Source organism: Gorilla gorilla, chromosome 1, assembly GCF_029281585.2.
Source record: "Gorilla gorilla gorilla isolate KB3781 chromosome 1, NHGRI_mGorGor1-v2.1_pri, whole genome shotgun sequence".
In the NCBI taxonomy this organism is placed as follows: Eukaryota; Metazoa; Chordata; class Mammalia; order Primates; family Hominidae; genus Gorilla; species Gorilla gorilla.
The window spans coordinates 223,520,671-223,538,739 of record NC_073224.2 but is presented as its reverse complement, the minus strand read 5'-3'; the positions used below and the strand labels follow the sequence as shown (position 1 = coordinate 223,538,739).

Sequence of the window (18,069 nt, the reverse complement as noted above, 5' to 3'; positions counted from 1 at the left end):
GTCAGATTCTGGGTGGGGGCTAAAGGACTGGTTGATTTTTGGGCCGGATGGTGCCATCCAGCAGTCAGAAATGCCAAAGCCTGAAAAGACATCTCAAGAGGCCAATCTTAGGTTCTACAATAGTGATGTTCTTCACAGCAGTAATTGGGGAAGCTGCCAATCTTGTGACTTCTGGAATAATGTCTGGTAATTATTTATGAGGCATACATCTTAGTAGAAATCAGGCCCCTTTCATCCTTCTAACTCGGTGGCCTTTCATTCATTTTACAGGGGTAATTTAGTTTGGGGAAGGTTATCATTAAACCAGCCTTTTCGGCTGTCCCCAACCTTAGCATGAGCAGCTAATGCTCATGCTGATCTGACAAGAGGCAGAGCTCAGGCGGTAATGCTCGAAAGCCTGCAGCTCACCTCCTGCCGTTCAGCTCGGTTCCTAACAGGCCATGGACCAGTACCTGTCTTATGGCCCTGGGGATTGGGGAGCCCTGATTTAAACTATAAACTCAATTTTTCCCAAAGATAGCTTGGGGGAAATTGCATAGGAATGAGCAAAGACAGCAAGCCTGTGAGGCTAGAACCAAGATGGAGTCAGCCATGTCAGCTTTCTCTTGTTGTCATAATTTTGCAAAGGTAGTTTCTGAGGGGCTGCACTGGACACTTCTTAAAAACATGAGACAGATGTTATTGTATGTACTACAGTAGGCAAGAGAGACCAGCAGACAACTGGGCTCAACCTCGAATACAGCAGGAGGAGTTGAAGATTATAGCCAATTGGCAAGATAAGAAAGTCAGTGGATGGAAAATGACTAAGAGGAACTTGATTAGCTATCAAAGGTGGTTGCGAGGACTCTTGCTAAACTAGACTCAACAGTATTCTTTCCTAAAACTGGACTTGGCAGGCAAAGAAATACCAGAGAAAAGGGCTCAGAGGAAACCACTAAGGTTTGGTCAAAGACTGGAGTCCTTGTCAACTCTACATTGAAGCTTCTGCAAATAAACAAAGACCAACCAAATGAAAAAAAGCAAAGACTATTTATTCTGAGCTTGCTATAGCAGGGAGTCAGTCACTGTTATTTGTGTTTTGGCAGAGACTTGAAGGCAGTCATAAAGGTGGGAAAGCTTTTTAAAAAGAAAGGCTTCAGGGGCCGCACACGGCGGCTTACACACGTAATCTCAGCACTTCGGGAGGCCCAGGTGGGTGGTCACGAGGTCAGGAGATCAAGAGCATCCTGACTAACATGGCGAAACCCCATCTCTACTAAAAAATTTACAAACAATTAGCCAGGTGTGGTGGCAGGCACCTATAGTCCCAGCTACTCTGGAGGCTGAGGCAGGAGAATGGCGTGAACCTGGGAGGCGAATATTGCAGTGAGCCGAGATTACGCCACCGCACTCTAGCCTGGGTGACAGAGCGAGACTGTGTCTGAAACAAACAAACAAACAAACAAAAAAAGAAAAGCTTCAGGTATGCTTGGATTGGAGGCTGTCAGCATGGTGAGGCTGTTGATAGATGAAGAAAATCAAAATATTTTACCCCAGAATATATTTCTTTGGCACATTTTACGATGGCTGTCAGAGAGCCAGCAAACAGAAGTAACTCTGCAAAACTGTCTTTTGTAGGGGAAATTTACACCTGCAGAGAATCTGCATTGATCCAGCTTTATCTTGTCAGGTTTGAGAAATAAAAATAAGCCCTAGGCCCTACAACCAACTGAGTGGACTCCCTCTTGGCTGACAGGACCACAGAGAAACCTCAAAAGCAGTTTCTGGATGTGGCAGGCTAGGAGGTTGGACATGCCACCTCAAAACCCTCCCCTCACTAACTGCCATTATGTTGCAGGAGAACAGCAGAGGGAATTGGAAGTTAGATAAGAGGCAGAGTGAGTGAAAGCAGAGAAAGAAGCAAGGTGATGTGGTGGGAGAGCAAGAAGCAAGATATAAGGCAGAAGTTGAGCAGCCAAAACAAAAAGGAAGATTTTAAAAAGCAAGCAAGGCTGGGCACGGTGGCTCATGCCTGTAATCCCAGCACTTTGGGAGGCCAAGGCAGGCAGATCACCTGAGGTCAGGAGTTTGAGACCAGCCTGGCCAACATGGCGAAACCCCATCTCTACTAAAAATACAAAAAATTAGCTGGGCGTGGTGGTGCACTCCTGTACTCCCAGCTACTTGGGAGGCTGAGACAGGAGCATCGCTTGAACCCGGGAGGCGGAGGTTGCAGTGAGCCGAGATTGCACCACTACACTCCAGACTGGGCAACAGAGCCAGACTCTGTCTCAAAAAAATAAAAGAAAGAAAAGCAAGCCAGGACCCCATGGCTGGCCAGATCCAAACCAGTAAAGGGGCAGCTCCTCAGAGATAGGCATGTGCATTAGAGAAAAAAAGTATCCTTAACATGACTCCATATGATAATCAGCTCATTAAAACTCATGCATATGGACTGCATATCATGCATGTACTTAAAATTATGGGATGGAGGCAATGTGCAAGCACACAAGGGCCAAAATAAATAAGCAACCCACCTATCAATCAAAAGGCAAACACTGGCTAACGATTAGGCATCCTTGTGAAGAGAAGAAAAATAACACACATAAAAAGACCCAACGTACACCAAACTAATACTGATCTTACATCCCAGAGGTCAGCCCACTCTCCCCACTCTGAGACTGTTACTGTGCTTAATAAATTTTGCTTTGCTTTGCTGCTTTGTGTGTGTCATGTACAGTTCTTTGCTTGGGACACCAAGAGCCTGGAAATTCATGGCACCACCTGGCAAGAATTAGGATTTTTTTTCCTAAGGGTTAACAATCCAAGCCTTTGGAGAGACTTGCTTCACTGCTGTTATCAACCAACAGCCTGATGCTTTCCCTCTCTTTTGTGGTTTTGACAAAACAAGCAAGCAGCATTCCCTCCTGATAAGAGACCACCGACCTAGGAATGATTCTGGCCAGACTACAGAGGATGTACAGTGAGGGTTTTCATGTCCATTGCCTCAGATTTTGACGTCAGAGGGCCACAAACTCCACTCTCAGATGATTGCTAATGCCACATTTTATGAACATGAGCCCCATGGAGAGGCACGCAGCTCAAGTGCACATCTGCACATTTTTCCTCTTATAAACATTCATATTGGAATATTATTTGGTACTGCTCCCGTAAAAGATACATTTGCAGAATGGACTCACATTAGAAGCATTATACAAGCATTATAATGTAGCAATGGCACATCCAGCTCTCTACTCTATAGAAATGTCTGCAGGGTAAACATTTCCACAATGACCAAAGATATCTGTACAGGACTGGTGACTGCAGCATTCTTTGTAATCCTAAAACTATGAAACCAACATCATCTCAAAAACATTCTTTTTTTGAGATGGAGTCTCACTCTGATGCTTAGGCTGGAGTGTGGCGGTGTGATCTCAGCTCACTGCCGCCTCCACCTCCCAAGTTCAAACGATTCTCCTGCCTCAGCCTCCTGAGTAGCTGGGATTACAGGTGCATGCCACCATGCCTGGCTAACAAAAACATTTTGAAAAGGGTTAAATAAATCATGCATAAACTGAGGAAAAACACTATTTTCAAAAATGATGGAGAGAATCACTATCATGATGAATGATTCCACTGGTCTCATTATTGATAGAGCAATCAGGAAACCCAGGCACATCCTGGAGGTAATACTGGACTCCTATTACTAAAATATGAAAAAATGGAGACACGTAAATACTCGTTTAAGCGTATAATGGACTGAATTAGAATTTTATCACATCAGAAGTGGGTTCCTAGGTCTCTGTTTCAGGATTTCTTAGTGACACAGGTGTAAACCCGGCATTTCAGGAGATAGCCGGTTTAGAATCTGGTCGGGGAGGTGGGCGGCCCTTGACATGGATCAGTCATAAATTAGTGGCTTGGGACTTCGGGAAGATAAGATCTTCCCCATTTATCTAGTGATTGACATTGCGTGAATGCTTCAAAAGTTCCAATAAGCGTCCCTGGGTGGGCTCGAACCACCAACCTTTCGGTTAACAGCCGAACGCGCTAACCGATTGCGCCACAGAGACAAGCGCTTCTGACTCTCCTGGGCATATAGGAAGGGCGCACTCACTGAACGTCCTCCGTTCCGTCTATTCTCAGGGCCCACCGGGCAGGACCACCGAGCCAGGCCTTGGTAAACCAGAGAGATTAGAGCGGTGTGTCGCGCCGGTCACGTTGGACGCCTGCGCGTTAGGAGATTCTGGAGCCAGAAGAACAGCCGAATTGCCTTCGCCCGCTCTGCCGCTCGCCTGCTGCAGAAGCTTCCAGAAACTCCCTGGTGGGCGACCCAGCCCGAGCTGCCTGGGGCCCCAAGGGAAGCTGAACGCCCTGTGGGCTCCCGGGATGGTTCTTCCCGTTCTTTGCGCTGCCTTCACCCATTGAAGGAGCCTGTGCCCACCCTGCCCAGTCGCTTTCGGGGCCGCTGAGGAGCTTCCGCTGCCATCTTCGGATCCTGTGTTCCACACGGGGGCTCCACCAGGGCAGGGATGGTGGTGAGGGTCGCTCGTGGGTCCCCTCGGGGGAAGCAGGGTCTGGTACTCACCAGGGCGCATGACTAGGACTTGTGGAATGAATTCATCGTCGCCTTTAGCTTTTAGTCCTTTGAAGAGCCCTGAGAGTGGAAATCAAGAGATTTTTTCCACGGGGAAGTTGTTTTTACAAAGCGTTGATTTCTCGGCAGCCGGCAGGGAGGGCAACTGGCAGGGCCTCTGGCGCACCTTCTGCGCGGTGGAGCCGCGGGGGCTCAGCTGGGCGGTGGTGCGGCCGTGGGGTGGTAGGTCAAGAGCTGGGAAAGGGAAAAGCAAAAGCTGGGAAAGAAGCCGGGGAGCGGTGGACCAGACATCCAGACCTCCTGAAAGGCTCATGAAGAGGCACAGGGAGATCTTCTGGAAGTGAGAATTGTTTTTGTTTGTTTATTGTAGCAGAATGGGGAAATGGAGAGAGAACCTGAAAGAGGCCCAAACTTGAGGACCTATTGCTCCCCAAGAATAACATCTTCCAGAAGAACTAGACAGAAAACTAGGCGTCTGTGAACTCTGAAATCCTTGGAGGAGTAGCATCATCATGAACCCCTGTGATCCTTTTGGCAAAGGACTGGCTCCCATTGTTTGCTTGTTCAATTGTCTGTCTGTTAAATAAATAAAACCCTTTTCATGTATCTTTAAAATTACGTTGGTTTTATTATTTTATGATTACAAGTAATGCTGCAGTCATCATTCTTGTACACTCTCATTGGCCACTGGTGTATTTCTATAGGGTGGAGGCCTGGAGAGTAGTTGTTCCAGCGTAGTGTTTCCATAGCTTTTATTTCCTTCCGTTTTCTTTCCTTTGTTGCTTTATTAGCTATAACCGTTTTCTTATTTCAGAGGCTGCTTTAGGGTTTCCGGGATACATCTTTAATTTATCATAGTCTGCTTTCTAGTGTCATTATGCCTCCCTTTCTGGCCTTTATCCTAGTGTTATGTATTTTTACTTTATGCACTATAACCTTTGTGATTCATTATTATTACTTTTATTTATTACGTCCAATATTTTTTGAAAGATTTAAATTATAAGAAAACGTGTAGTACATGCTTTCTAAATGCCATTTCCAATATTCGTTTCTTTGTGTAGGTCCACATTTTTATCTGGTATCCTTTTGCTTCTGCCTGGAGGACTCAAGATTTCTTGTAGCGTGGGTTGGTGAATTCTTTTAGCTTTTGCATGTTTTTCAATGTCCTTATTTCACTCACAGTTTTGAAATTTTATTTTTGCATAGAATTCTAGGTTAACTTTTTTTCTCTAGGTACTTTAAAAATGTTGCCATTTATGAAGCATTGTCATTTAAAATATCATCTTTCTTTCCTATGTTTGTAAATATGGCGTAAAGCCGGTTTCTTGTGCTGGTTATACAATTTTCAGAATGTGTATTTAAATTTAAAATATTAAATTGTACTAAAAAACTAAAAATATTAATCATGAATGTCCTAGATTCATCTTAAGTTCCAACAGTGCACTTAAAATGTGCCCAACCTGAGGGTCAAACCTACCTGCTGATGTGGAATTTGTGTTTGTGAGACATTCTCAACAGCATTTGCTTTCCCCAGCCGCGTGATTTTCCTCACATCTGAATGTCTTCATTGCAAAAGGAAAAGTTTTTCTTTGCAAACATACTTTAAAATATTCTTACTTCAAGTAAGTGTATTAAAAACAAATTTGTTGGTTGCATCCCTGAAATCCATCGAAAGCCCGGGAGAGATAATCAAGTGCTTCAGGACCAAGCGCTAAACAGGGGAGGACAAAGCGGGGCTTCTTGACTAGGAGTCAAGCCAAAGTCAACTGATTTGGTCTCCAATGGAGAACGGAACTCGGTTCACCAGCAATGTGAGGACGCCGCCCAGAGGAGATGGAGTTTCTCTTCATGGTGCCTTCAGATAGGAAATCTAGGATTTTCTTTCTTTCCCTTTGATCTACTTCCAACTCTCCCTTTCTGTTTCTTCAAGACCTTTTTCGGATCCCTGGGTGCGAAGGACCTAAGGGGCCAGTGCCCTTCCCTACTGGTCCCTCCTTCACTGGATGTCTTTGGAGCCCAAGCTCACCCGGAACATTACTGCACGCTGCAGATAGTGAGAGGACCAAGGAGGGCGGTGGGTGCAGTGGGAACCACAGAGTCACCGTGCACCTACGCCCGTGGGCTCCTAGCAAATTGAATAAATGCCCCCTGAAGCTTCTCTGCAGGTCAGAGGGAAGGGGAGAGTGGCTGCCGACCCGGCGAAAGAAGCTTCAAGAAGCGTCAGGAGGACCTGGCCCTGCCCCTGGGCCTTGAAGACAGGCCTGGCCAGGCTGATTTTGATGGGTAGGCCCAAAGAAAAGGTTCGAGGTCGGCCCAAACCCCGACCCCGAGATTAAGGCTCTTAAGTGTCTGATGGTTTTGAGAATCGTCAGTAGAATCGATCCTGCCTGTATCAGGAGACTTCTTTGCCAAAATTCAGAGACCAGGAAAGAGAAAGATTGGGCAGATCAAAATCTGTAATTAACCAAACAGGAAACATAAGTTTTCTGACAAATTGGATGTGTGCTGTGAGAAAAAGACTAGCCTCAAGGAGAACCTGGTTTTTTGGCTTGAGTGTAGGGAAGAATGGAGTTGCCACCAACAATGGTGCATTGAAACGACAGGTGCATCAGGCTGTAGATGTGAAGGGATTAAAAATATTTTACCCCAAAATACATTTCTTTGACATATTTTGAGATGTCTGTTCAGAAGGCCAGCTGCAGAAGTAGCCCTGCAAAGTTGTCTTTTGTTGGGGAGATTTGCATCTGTAGGGAATCTGCATTGATACAGCCAAGTCTTTCCTTGTCCAGATCTAGGAAAGATTAACTGAGAGTCTGACACCTGTAAAGGTGTGAAAGAAACTTTTAGGGTTTATTCTCTCTGAGAGCTGCTACCTGTAAGGTTTCATTTACGTATTAAGACCACCTTTGCTAGCCGAGACTCATTTCCTCTCCCTACCATCACTTATCTTGTCCGCAATAAACGGATATACCTGTGACTCTGATTGCACCTGGTTTTGGCCATGCTTTGAGCCCTCATTCATTCTGCTACCTCGAGATGGTATATAAGCTTCTGCATCCCATTGTGGGTAGGGGAGGGTAATCACTCTGTGACTCTCCCCATGCACATGTTAGTACATTTTATGCCTTTTCTCCAATTAATCTGCCTTTCGTGACTTGATTTTTGAGTGAAATTTCAGAGTTAAGAGGGAGGGTTTCCATTGGCCCCTACAGTTTTGGAGCTGTAAGCAGGATAGGAAAGCTCTGCTCTTCTGGAAGCTCCAGTGAAGAACCCAGGATCTGATCAGCTATCATAAGCATATGCATTTTTTTTACCAGCCAGGCTCCTGGCCTCCTTCTCTGTGTGGAATCTCATCAAGTGGATGGTAAAAATCACTGTTTCTTTCTTTTCCCTCTCCAAAATCTTGATTAATTGGAGAAAAGGATTTGTGTGACTAGTCTTGGGTGTAGTGACTCTGGCGTGCTTTTTGGTACTTTGTGGTAGCAATTCCTATTGTTTAATCCCTTTCTTCCCAGAAATTGTCTGTTCCTTTGTCTTTGTCTCTATGTGTTATTCTGTCATAAAAGGGGGTACTGGTTGAGGTTCCTTCTCATCTTATTTTATGTCCTTGAGAGCTTGACTTGTGAGCAAGTGGGAGCGCTTTCTCTTGGTTTCCACTATCTGGAAAGAGGCGGTAACTTTCAGGTCATACTAGGTGGCCTGTCTGAAAATGGCTGGGAACCCCAGCACACTTTTTGTTCTGACCATGTCAAGCTCTTGGGGTTTGTCTTAAGAAGTCCCATCCCTTTGAGGCTTTTGTCATCTCAATTCTTGTTGCCTGGTTAGTTCTAGGAAAGCTCAATCCCAAGAGGGCCTACCTGGTATCACGGATTCACAGGTCTGTGACTGGAAGTCCCCATAAATTTGTGGGTTGCTGGAGGCAAACCTCATCCTTACCCATCTGCGGTCTACTCCTTGCATTGAACTTTTTTCTTGCAGGGGAATCTTTGGGATTGCCTCTTGTTTGCCCTTCCCAGAAGGTTAACCTGGAAAATGACATCCTGGGCTTTCCAGAAAGGGGCTATTTGGTTGAATTGCTATTGCAATAATTACACCATTGGAAATTCTAATTGCCAATGGCCTGAAGATGGATCCCTTAAATTAGACACCTGAATTAAAAAAAAAATGACTTTAGGGATCTCTTATTTTAACAGTTCATAGGAAGATCACATTAAAACAAACACACATAGTAGTGTCATGGCTACCCTTCAAAATTCTCTTGACAATATTATGTGTGTTGTGTAGGGAAAAAAATTCTCTTGACTAAATTAAAGAGCAAAATTTGACACAAAACAAAGTTAAAATTCTTCATAAGCTGAAACTGCCTGCTCTGGATCCCTTCCAGGATGCACAATAAAGTCTGCTCTACCTTGCAGTTCAGTGCTTAAAGTTCTGTGTTTTGATGCCATAGCTCGGGTTCAATTTCCAGTCAGGAAACCAATTTATTTTGGCTTGATATTTGTGTGACTTTTGACTTTTTGGAATGCTCATTTATTGATCCTTTTCCCCTTCACCGGCAGCTTTTGTTTGTTTGTTTATTAATACAGAGTCTCACTCTATCACCGAGGCTGGAGTGCAGTGGTGAGATCTTGGCTTACTGCAACCTCCGCCTCCCAGGTTCAAGTGATTCTCCCACCTTGGTCTCTCAAGTATCTGGGATTACAGCCACCCACCACCACGCCTGGCTAATTTTTGTATTTTTAATAGAGACAGGGTTTTGCCATGTTGGCGAGGCTGGTCTTGAGCTCCTGAACTCAAGTGATCTGCTCTGCCTGTCTCAGCCACCCAAAGTGTTGCGATTATAGATATGAGCCACCCATCCTGGTTGTTGGCAGCTTTTGATTTCCTGTCCTTCCTGTTTCCAAAGTTTCTGATGAGAAATCTGTTGATAATCTTATTAAAGATTTCTTGCATGTGACCAGTTGCTTTTCTCTTACCAATTTAAAGATTGTCTGTCTTTGACTTTTGAAAGTTTGATTATAATGTGTTTTGGTGTAGGTCTCTTTAAGTTTATCTTACTTGGAGTTTGTTATGCTACTGTGTTTGTATTCATGCCTTTCATCAAATTTGGGAAGCTTTCAGCCATGATTTCTTCAAATATTCTCTCTTGCCCTTCTCTCCCTCTTGTTTAGAAATTCCACAATGCAAGGCTGGGAGCGGTAGCTCATGCCTGTAATCCCAGCATTTTGGGAGGCCGAGGCGGGAGGATCACCTTAGGTCAGGAGTTTGAGACCAGCCTGACCAACATGGAGAAATGCCATCTCTACTAAAAATACAAAATTAGCCAGGCATGGTGGTGCATGCCTGAAAACCCAGCTACTCGGGAGGCTGAGGTGGGAGAATTGCTTGAAACCAGGAGGCAGAGGTTGTGGTGAGCTGAGACAGCGCCATTGCATTCCAGTCTGGGAAGCAAAAATGAAACTCCATCCCCCCTCCCACCCCCCCAAAACGACAACAACAAAAAAGAAATTCCACAATGCATATGTTGGTCCACTTGATGGTCAGTTAGGCTCTGTTCACTTTTCTTCAATCTTTTTTTATTTCTGTTCCTCAAACTGGATGATTTCCATTGCCTTATCTTCAGGTTCACTGATTGTTTCTTCTGCCTGCTCAGCTTTCTTCAAATTTGATTTTGAATCCATCTAGTTAATTTTTTACCAAAGCAGCAACTATTTCAGAGAAGTCTCCTTCATATTGCAGCCATTGGACATGATAATATATGGGATGTGCTGCCATTTGTTGAGAATCATGTGAAAATTAAGCTTCTGCCCCATCACACTAAAGTTCCAGCCCTGAGTCCCCACGGTTTTCTCCCTAGGCTAAGATAGAAAGGAAGAACATGAAATGTGCAGAAAACATTCTCTTAAGCAAACATGTATAACTTGCCTAAATTGTAATTATTTCCTGGAAGAGGATGCACCTCTAACCTCTACAGGCAGATCATAGATTCCATTGTCCAGCTGTATAATGAATTCTTCTTCTCAGAGAAGAATACCAGAGACTCCCTGGCTTGCCTGAATCAAATTTCTAGAGGTAAATGGTGAAAGGCCACAATATGAAGTCACTCTCAGATGAGTCCCTTCTCTTGTCACACCCCACAGTGGAAACAAAAGAGGACAGGGAGGCCATAGCTGCTCAAAGCCTTATAACCCACAATTCTCATAGTTATTCCCAACTTAGAGAGGGCTGCTTTCTAGATGCTCCCCCTCCAGGCCTGCAGACTGCCAGGCTCCAGGAATAAGTAGCTCTGAGAAGTATACTATTTAGCTGCAAGCCACTCTCCACTATTGCAAATTGGAGAAAAGAAGGACAAACTTAAAAGGTGAAAAGATTTAAGAGAACAACATGGTGAAACCCCATCTCCACTAAAAATACAAAAATTAGCCGGGTGTGATGGCATGCACCTATAGGCCCAGCTACTCAGGAGGCTGAGGCAGGAGAGTCATTTGAACCCGGGAGGCGGAGGTTGCAGTGAGCCAAGATTGTGCCACTGCACACTAGCCTGGGTGACAGAGCAAGACTCCATCTCCAAAAAAAGAAAAAAGAAAGAAGGAAAGAAAGAAAGATTTAGGAGAACAATTATTTTAATTGAATACATTTTGTCAAGATTAAATCATCTTTCCCCTAGAGTACTGAAAGAATAAGCAATCATAATTTAGATTCTAAGTTACTGGTCTTTGAGAAAGTGTGAAAACCGGAAAGGTGCCACAAGCCAAAAAAGGAGCAAAAGTCCTAATTTTCAAACTGATGAAAATAAAGTACCAAAAAATGGAAATCATCATAGTTCATCTCGGTCCTTGGCAAAATACAAATGTATCGATTCAAATTAAAATATCTTAGCTACCCTATTGTGCGTAGGTCTTACCACTGAGGAGAAAAACCAAACCCGAAGAAAAGTGTGTTCAAGTTGGCAAAAATGTTTACAAACCTGCAAAATCTCTTCAGCCTATCCCTTAAACTCCAGACTTGGTATTTATTAAGTTCTGCTGTGTACAATACCCACCTTAATATTCATTCTTGCACAAGTTCTTTTAGGTATAAGCCAAGATGACATGAGATTTTTTTTTTTTTTAAACTCTCATGCCTATGTTTGCTTTTCCTTCCAAAGACCCTTCTGAGTAAGGACTATCCTCAGACTACTGGAGTCATTTAGTCACAAGCTTGCCTGTGGCTCAGAGCTGGCAATTCCTGGGAGTTTATGTCAATCCCACAGCACCCAGCAACCCTGCCTGCAAAATATTGACCCACGATTGACAGGTGCAGGTGTATGAAAGCCCAGCTCCTTGACTTGAGGGGCGCCTTTGTGGTGAATTAAGTTCGGGAAAAGGGAATCCAGAAGCCAACTTTGTAAAAATGCAGATAGATAAATAGAAAGAAATCTTTGCCTTGGAAGTCCAGTTGAGAAAGAGAGTGATTTACTTGAGACTCTGAAAACAGAGACTAAAATCTTTACTTTCTGATGGGAAAGAAGCCTATGGTGAAAGAGGAACAAAGAGAAAGGTAGGAAATAGGGTGGGTCTACTCAGTAGCTGTAAACCACTCTGTCATATTATAAAGCCTGGTGAGGTTTTAACTAACACAAGTGCCTGGACTCTACACATAGAGATTCTGATTTAAATGCTTCCAGGTGGGTGGAAGCCACTAGTAGTCTTAAAAAGCTCCCAAGTAATTTTACCATGTGGCTAGAGATGAAAAGGACGATCTATCTACTAGAATCTCAAGTAACCAGTATTGAAGTGCCCCAAATGTGCAGCTACCTCATAGAAAAGACTTAACACCAGCCATTGATGGAATTTGCCTTCCTCTCTCCATGGTCTTGTCTGCATAGCGTGGAAATAGAGAAGAGTTAAAGAGGTAGATGGAGAGATTGGACCTGTAATTTGCCTATGTAGAGCAGTTTCTCAAACTTTTCTGACCACAAGATGCAGTGAGAAATATACAATTCTTTGTGATCAGTTTTTTTTTCTTTTTTTGAGACGGAGTCTTGCCCTGTTGCCCAGGTTGGAGTGCATTGGCGTGATCTTGGCTCACTGCAAGCTCCTCCCTCCTGGGTTCACACCATTCTCCTGCCTTAGTGCCCTGAGTTGCTGGGACTACAGGCACCCACCACCATGCCCAGCTAATTTTTGTTTTTTTTTGTATTTTTAGTAGAGACGGGGTTTCACCGTGTTAGCCAGGATGGTCTCAATCTCCTGACCGCATGATCCGCCTGCCTCGGCCTCCCAAAGTGCTGGGATTACAGGCATGAGCCACTGCGCCTGTCCTGTGATCAGTTTTTAAAAAATCTTTTACTATGTGTAATCCACCCTACCTAGAATTTAAATGAAGCCTGTAGTAATAAGCAGTCCACTGTATTGATTTCACAACCCCTAAGTGGTTCAGAATTGCAATTAGAAAATTTTTACTTTTGGCCGGGTGTGGTGGCTGGTGCCTGCAATCCCAGCACTTTGGGAGGATCACTTGAAGTTGGGAGTTTGAGACCAGCCTGACCAACATGGAGGAACCCTGTCTCTACTAAAAAAAAAAAAAAAATTAGCTGGGCGCGGTGGTGCATGTCTGTAATCACACCTACTTGGGAGGCTGAGGCAGGAGAATTGCTTGAACCCCAGGGGGTGGAGGTTGTGGTGAGCTGAGGTTGCACCATTGCACTCCAGCCTCGGAAACAAGAGTGAAACTGTCTAAAAAAAAAAAAAAAGAAAAAAGAAAAGAAATAAATGTTTACTTTTGCTCAGCCTTTTAATCAAGCAAAATCCCAAAAGAACATTTACTATAAACATCTTTCTGTGAATCCTTATTTCTGTCCCAGCCGCCATGACCCAATAATCTCTAGAGCCTGTTAGTGTTCTCCAGATTGAAGCCTTCCCTCTAACTGCTCCTAAACTCTCTGATGTAGGGGAAAAGGTTTGAGGCCTCGATTCTCATCCCAGGTTTTTCACCTACAGATCATACGGCCTTAGCCTCTTGAAACCATTGTTTCCTAATGGCCAAAGATGGAACTGTACTTGGGTTGTATCTGAGCACCCTGTTGGCTTTGGCATTCTAGGGCTCTTCCCTTGGCACCACTCTCTTATTTAAAAGGAATGGGATGTGGACTTAGGAGGGTTATTTCTCTGCAAACTATCCTCTCTTTCTTATGACAAGCTATTTCTGAATGTGCATATTTGAGGCTAAGCAAATCCCTTCCTGGGAGGTTGAAAGACCCTTATATCTCTCCAGAGGAGTATTATGGAGAGTCAATTGATGCTGACGAGGTGGTAGAGACCTAGCAAACTCATCTGCAGTGGCTTTGAGCAAGGCTCTTAGAATCATAAGCTGGGTGGGGTCCTGTGTCCTACACCACAGGCCAGCTAGTTCATTTCAGGAGACTTTTTTTTCAATCTATTATTACTATCTTCTTCTAGACTGTAGTTCACTACTGGAGATTATCCACTTAGTTACACTCAGTTTGCACCTGGCCTGTATCACCACTCAGCTCTCACTCCAGCCACAGGTACCAGGAAGACCTCACCAAAGATTACTGTTTAATTGTATGTGTGTGTGTTTTTGTTTGTTTCGGGTAACAACTAATGTTGGAACTATGAAAAGCTCTTCTCTCCTTTTAACAAAGCTTAGTCACAAACAGTTCCCCAGTTGTTGAGAAAAACTAAAACAACAGAACTATTGAAAGTCCAAATCTGCAAGCTCATCTCTGAGAACCGAATTCTACAGCCACTCCAGATTTGTACTCCAAATGGATAGTTTGATTGTAGAAATCACATCCCTTCAGCCTGCAAATGTGATAACGGCCCAAGAGACAGTGATGCCTAGATTCATAGATAATCCCCTCTCCCCCATCCTATATGTAACTGGAGTCAACAGCAGCTGGAGGAAAATGGCAAGAACTTGGAATCAAGATTAGGTTAGAATAACACTGCTGTAGACAGTTTATCAGCTCTTCAGCATACGTCTGTTTTCCTTGAAGGATGAGCCTTTAGAAACCTCTGACAATAAAGTTTATTTTACACCCATTCCCTTGCCTATGATTTTTTCATACAAATCACAATTATAAAACTTTCTTGCTCCAGCTAAAAGCAGGAAACTCAATCATGAATATGTTCACTAAATATATACCACAGAATGATAACAACCAGTCTGAATGCATCACTTGATTCCAAAATTAAATGTTAGCCCTCAGGGGTGCAACTACATGGATCTCCAACTCTGGAAGCCACAGGCAACATATTCCTGTTTCTATGCAGGGAAACAGATCTATAAGCAGGGCGGCAGTCTCACACATGTACATTCCTGGGAAACCCAAGGAAACAATGATAGTGACGCAGGGCAGGCAAGCCCCAAAACTGAAAGAGTTTGGCTAATGTCACGATTGGCTTTCTATGTTATTTGAAGACTGAGATCTCCATGAGGAGTGAAGATAGGTAATGCCTAAGGCTGAGGCATGACCTCACTGGGTCACCTTAGCTGTGAAGTGAGGTCAGTTGTCACCTTGCAAACCTTTTGGTAATCCAAATCTTGGAATGATTTCTTAAAGAATTTAGACACTTCCAGTACTTTTCCTGTCCTTGTGGGGAAAGCATCTATCCACCTGGTGAAAGTGTCTATAAACACTAGCAAATCTTGTAGTCCCCTGTAAGGTGGCATCTGGGTTAAGTCTGTCTGCCAGTCTTCACCATGGTATGTTCCTTGGTGTTCTATAGGTTTAAGCAGGGATCAGGGTATGGGGTGGCTTCCTGAGTGGTAACACTTTTTATAGTTTGGAACAGTCCCTTCTGCAAGAATATTTAGGAAACTAATTTAAATGGAAAATCCTGTCCCAAATGTGAGGAATCATGAAAATGTTTAATTATTTCCCATCTGTCAGCCTCAGGAATAGAGTTTGTTCTTTTCTAGCAACCATCCAGAGGGGTCTCCCTGGAAGCCTTTTACTCAGTCCCTTTAATTTCCTTAGGGGTATAGTATGGTGTCACTGACACGGATGCAGTACCTGCTAGTAGTGCAGCAGCTTGAAATACCAGGGTTTCCTTAGCTGTGGCCTCAGCTGCTCTTTCCACCAGGGAATTTCCTCTAATAATAAAAGTGTCTCCCTTCTGGTGTCCCCTGCAGTGAGTAATTGTTATTTCTTTGGGAGTTGGACAGCATCTAAAAGTTCCAAGATCTGAGTAAAGTTGTATGGGGGATCCCTTGGTTCTTGATAGTCCCCTTTCCTTCCCTATGGCTGCATGAGCATGGAGCACCAGGAACCCACATTTAGAGTCAGTCAACACATTGACTCTTGAGGTTTTGGTTTTTCTCTTCTTTTTTTGAAACGGAGTGTTGCTGTGTCACCCAGGCTGGAGTGTAATGGCATGATCTCAGCTCACTGCAATCTCAGCTCACTGCAAACTCAGGGATTCTCATGCCCCAGCCTCCCAAGTAGCTGGGATTACAGGCGCCCCCCACCACACCCGGCTAATTTTTGTATTTTTAGTAGAGACGGGGTTTCGCCATGTTGGCTAGGCCGGTCTCGAACTCCCAACCTCAGGTGACCCAACCACCTTGGCCTCCCAAAGTGCTGGGATTACAGGCGTGAGCCACCGTGTCCAGCTTAAGTCTTTTCATGGTTGGAAGGCCCTAATTAGAGCAGCTAATTCTGCTTTTTGAACAGAAGTCTGAGAAGGTAAACCCTTGGCCTCAATGACTTCTTGTTGGCTAATTTTCCTTTCTTACTCCCTCATGAATATAGCTATTTCCATCTCTAAACCACTCAACATTTGGGTTAGACAAGAGCTTGTCTTCAAGTTTGGGCCTTCTAGAGTAGAGCTCTTCCGTGGTTTCCACACAGGAGTCAATGAGTTTGGGATCTGTTTTTTGAGACGTGAGGTGCAGCAACAGAGTAGCAGGGTTTAACAACCAGGATACATTCAGGGTAACATCTGGGGTGTCAAGCAGAAGGGTCTGATATTTAAGTAACTGGCCCCCTGTTAGCCATTGGTGTACTTTTGCCTCTACGACCCTCTGTACTGTACTTCATGGGGTGGCAGGGGGTGGGGGTGGGGTGGTATGGCATCTAATTGTTGTCCCAAGGTAAACTTAGTGGTTTCTTCTAACCATAGAGTGATGGTAGCCACAGATCTCAAGCTTCTTAGTCACCTAGCTGCCACCTGGTCTAGCTGTTTAGAGAAATAAGCCACTGGTCCAAAGCAATTCCTCAGCCTTTGAGTTAGAACATTCGAAGCTGTCCCTTGTTATTCATCCACATAGAGGGTGAAAGGTTTTTGTAAGTTCGAGAGTCCTGAGGCAAGGGATGTCCCTGGCTTTTCTTTTAAGGCTAAGAATGCCTTTTGACAGGGTCTAAGCTCTGCCTCCTGGGTTCACACCATTCTCCTGCCTCAGCCTCTTGAGTAGCTGGGACTACAGGCGCCTGCCACCACATCCAGCTAGTTTTTTTGTATTTTTAGTAGAGACAGGGTTTCACCGTGTTAGCCAGGATGGTCTCGATCTCCTGACCTCCTGATCTACCCACCTCGGCCTCCCAAAGTGCTGGGATTACAGGCGTGAGCCACCACACCCGGCCAACAATTTTTTTTTTTTTTTTTTTTTTTTTAGTGAACAGAGCATCAGAGAATGATAGTGCAAGTTTAAGACACCTAATAGACAAGTTAAAGGAGTCCTCCAGGCAGAAGGAAACTGACAATGGATGAAAATCTGGATGAAAAAAAAAAGACACTAGAAATGACATCTACAAAGGCAAATATATAATTTTAACATCTGACTGTTTAGCCGGGCACGATGGCTCACACCTGGAATCCCAGCATTGTGGGAGGCCGAGGAAGGTGGATCACTTGAGGTCAGGAGTTCGAGACCAGCCTGGCCAATATGGTGAACCTTCCTCTCTACGAAAAATTCAAAAATTAGTCAGATATGGTGGACCAAGCCTGTAATCTCTGCTACTCAGGAGTCTGAGTCAGAAGAATGACTTGAACCCGGAAAGCAGAGGTTGCAGTGAGCCAAGACTGTGCCACTGCACTCCAGCCTGTGCGATAGAGTAAGACTCCTCTTAAAAACACCACCACCAACAACAAAAAAACAAAAACACACAAACAAAACACATCTGACTCTTGAAACAAAAGTAATAGAGATGGATTGTAAGGTTTATAACAGGTGTAAAGTAAAATGCATGGCAATAGCATAAAGGCAGGGAGAGGAGTCAGGTGAAATGGTATGATGCCACTTGAAGGCAGACTGTGATGGGTTAATTTTTGTGGAAAGCAAGGCAGAATTTTTGAAGTTTGTTTCTTCAAATACTTTGTTTCCCATACATACAAGCAAGTTTGTGCTGCAGAGATCTTATTTCCTAGGAGGCTTGGAGGGGGACCTTCTGCTGTCTGTCCTCATGGGATGCACAAGACACAAGGAAACAGTCTTTCACTTTTAAATACAGTGATAGGTCTGAGGAGATAGATACAGCTGCAATTTTT

At 44.1% G+C, this 18,069-nt stretch overlaps 1 protein-coding gene and 1 non-coding gene across 6 annotated transcripts in view; both read right to left on the bottom strand.

The window, feature by feature from the left end:
• The window catches only part of LOC115930164 (neuroblastoma breakpoint family member 9), a 469,129-nt gene that overhangs the window by 87,132 nt on the left and 363,928 nt on the right, over positions 1-18,069 (bottom strand). The gene's annotated exons all lie outside the window — the stretch shown is intronic.
• Positions 3,979-4,052, bottom strand: TRNAN-GUU (transfer RNA asparagine (anticodon GUU)). Its single transcript has one exon. It is a non-coding gene; the product is annotated as a tRNA-Asn (tRNA).